The following is a 3,518-nucleotide window of genomic DNA, read 5'->3' on the forward strand; positions in this document are numbered from 1 at the left end:
GATTTAAGTTAATAAAACAAAATCTAAAATCTAACCCTATGAAATCAACTACTAAATGACATAACATGTTAGAACCTTTTGTTTTTAAACTATGAACATAGTCTAACACTTGATAACCAAATTAGTATATATTCTTCAAAATTGTTCGATTATATGAAATTTTAATTTATTTACTTCATATTATCCATTATATTGATGATTAGTTAAAAATATCACAATAATTATTTTATGCATTTTCAAAATTAAATTATTATATCAAATTAGAGTGTAGACTACAAACAAGTCTATAAAGTAGACTTCGTAGGAAGTCTATATATATGTAGACTTCTTTTATTACGTATAGACTTCTAAAGGATATAAACGTAAATTACATTTCTGTTTTTTGTTTGGTCATAAAGGTTAAATAGTATTTTCACTACTCCTTTAGGTTGGCTTTGCATTTGACTGAAAGTGAGGTACACTTTTACATTTGACTTGAATATTTGGGTTGGTTTTAGCAAATGTCTCATTTATTGACTGATAGGATGGAACTGCTTTTGATTCCTTGAATGATGAGACACCCACGTCTTTTTTAAAAATTGTGTAGGTTCAAAGGTTCATTGTGCAGATCATAAGATCATTTGGCTGACTCAACATTGAGAACTGAAACTTCACATAAGATCATTTTTACCTAATTAATATGTTTACATGAAGCAAAATACGCTGGTGTACAGTACAGTAAATCTTCTTATAATGAGGGTGAGCCTCTACATATACGTAACATTACCAACAAGAGGAAACACTGAGCTTGGAGCTTCAGGGACATTGCCTTTCCTCACTCACTTCCTTCTTTCTCAATATATGTTAGTGAACAAGGTTCATGGTCTACAATGATTTTTTATGAAGCGTGGGCTATGTCGTCATTGGTTTGCAACAAATTGTGTTAGTGAGGCTTCATACTTCCTCAAGTTTGATCACGTTTTAATCTGAATGCATTTGGGTGAGACATGTTTGTTTTTGGACAACATGTTTTGTTATATGTTTTGTTGTAATCTTTGTGTACTGCCCCTCTTTTTAATGTTAAGAATGAAATATATAGTTTCTAGGATTACTTCCTTGAATATGAAGAAATACTTGGAGATAGATCTTTCAACTTGGTTACTGATCAAACTACTGCTAAAAATGTGTCAAAACAGACTATGGTGTTAGGTTTTTGTCTTCTATCTAACGACCTCATGTGGATCAGGACCCATGAGTTGAGTTTGGTTTCCAGTGAGTGTGAATATAGTAGTACAGAATTACATTAAAATAATTTCAGGCCTACAAAACTTTCCCTTAAGCATTACTAGAATCTGAAATCGAAAATCTAATAATGTTTATGTATAAATATTCCGGCACTTTATACAGAGAGTCGTATTATACTACTAAGGTATATATTTTCTCAGGTATATATTATTCTCTTTAGTTTTAGTTAAAAATCTATTTAAGTTTGACAAAAAGATTACACAAAGATAGAACCAGTGTACCCTTACATATATAATTATATGATCTTTACTCAGCCAATATATTCATAGATAAAAACTGTTTATTTAATCATCTCCTAAGAAAATTTTAAACACACAAAAACTGCTAAATACGTAATGCATACCTACTATTTTTTAAAAAGTTTTAACGCTACCAAATTCAATTCTAACGTTTCGGTTCATTAACTATTTTTAGAAAAACAAATCACTACTGCTTAGGTTAGGAACTAAACTGCAACTACAAAAAAAACAAAAACAAATGTACCCCATTATTACAATACATGCACTAAGGCAACGAAATTCGTAAATGTTCCAAATAGACCAAGCAGGCTTAAACTAATTCATATATTAATAGAAAAAATGGTAAACAACCCGTCCGCAGGGTATAGTTATAGAAAATAAAAGTAAGACCAAAAAATTTAAGTTGAGTGAAAAAGTCCAACAACTCTGCGTAAGTAGATTTTTTAAGAATCCTTCTACTTTAATAGTATAGAAGTATAGATATATGGACAATCCGATTCAGTATGGTTAGATTGTGGACAAGGTACAAGACATTCTCAACAGGATCTGGAATTCTGACGGGTCTAATTGAACATCTCGTTAGTGTTTGAAATTGTGGATCATGTTAAAAATCGCTTGTAGCTCACCGCAACCACAATCTCCGGATTGTTGATCAAAGCTTCCATGTCTCCTCATCTATAACAATTTGTGCATTTACAGCATTGTGAATTTCTTCTATTTTTTTCCTTGAAAACAAATAAACAAAATAAGATGAAGGGTGAGATATCCAAGAATCAAAAACGCTTTTCTTCTTTCTTCATTTTCATAGGTGACGGTGGATAATCAACATGTTTGAATCTTGGACATCTAAATGCTTCAGTTTTTTCAAAGAAAAAAAATGAGAAAAAATCAGAATGATACAAATGCACACATTTTGTAAATGAACAAAATGATGGGTACGTTCTAACATCAAAGAGAGGGAGCTAGAAAAAAAAGTCACGTTACAACTTATTTCAACAACTCCAAAACAATTCTATAAGCAAAAAGATCCAAACTACAAAAAAAGAAGAAAAAAAGAACTGCATATATGTATAATATAGTTATATATAATCCAAATGTAAATAAAAAATTACAAGATAGTTCTTTTATCATGCATAATATAATAGAAACAGATCTTGTGTTATTATGATCTAAATATGAATAAAATACTTAATAAAACTAAAATAAAACGACATATTATTTTTATAACGTTATTCAAAGTAATAATCTGTTATTTAAACATAATATATAATTCAAACTAAAGTTTTGCTAAAAGAAAAATTAATGAAAATATTATTAATTTCTAAGTAAAAAATAAGCACTTTATACTTCAAATAAGGCCCAAAAATTCCAGGATCAGCTTTGATCCATTCAAAGATTACTCTCACGTGCCCATAAACCAACTCTCCTGATCGAATTTCAAACCGATTAGACCAGTTCGAGCATAAATATAATTAGATTTGAAAACCACTCCGTACAGTAGACCAAATACAATTGCAAGTACTTGAATAGTTTAGCCGAAGAATTATTCAATTTTATTTGATCTTAACTAACTCTCTTATTACAAGCGGTAACGAATCTGCTACAGTCTTTATACTCTCTTCGTGTCCTAAACATGAACATTGTCATCCAATTTTAGCTAGTTAAGTCTTGTCTTTGTGTTCTGAACTTTGATCTAGGTTTTTGGGTTTCTTGTGGTTGAATCTGCTACAGTTTTTATACTTTTTTCGAAATGCCTCTTAAGAGAAAGTCTTTCTGAAAACTGGTTTGCTTTGTTTTGAGAATGTGTTATCCATTTTTTTCAGGTTCAGAATGTAACAACTAAGGAATGCTGTAATTGAGCAGATTGGGTTTGCCGAGGTGGATGCGGAAGACATGTACACTGAGATTTATTCAACACTAACTTCATTTTTAACCTCTACAATAGTTTGTTTTAAAAAATTCAATACACTATTCCACTGCTTTTAATTCATATTT

General features: G+C 30.2%; 1 long non-coding RNA gene across 1 annotated transcript in view; it reads left to right on the top strand.

Annotated features, from left to right (window-relative positions):
- The window catches only part of LOC106325878, a 6,139-nt gene extending 5,055 nt beyond the window's left edge, over positions 1-1,084 (top strand). The window contains exon 4 of the long non-coding RNA XR_001267077.1: positions 587-1,084. This is a non-coding gene — a long non-coding RNA (uncharacterized LOC106325878). The remainder of the gene's footprint in view (positions 1-586) is intronic.
- Positions 1,085-3,518: the final 2,434 nt, after the last annotated feature.

Source organism: Brassica oleracea, chromosome C2, assembly GCF_000695525.1.
Source record: "Brassica oleracea var. oleracea cultivar TO1000 chromosome C2, BOL, whole genome shotgun sequence".
In the NCBI taxonomy this organism is placed as follows: Eukaryota; Viridiplantae; Streptophyta; class Magnoliopsida; order Brassicales; family Brassicaceae; genus Brassica; species Brassica oleracea.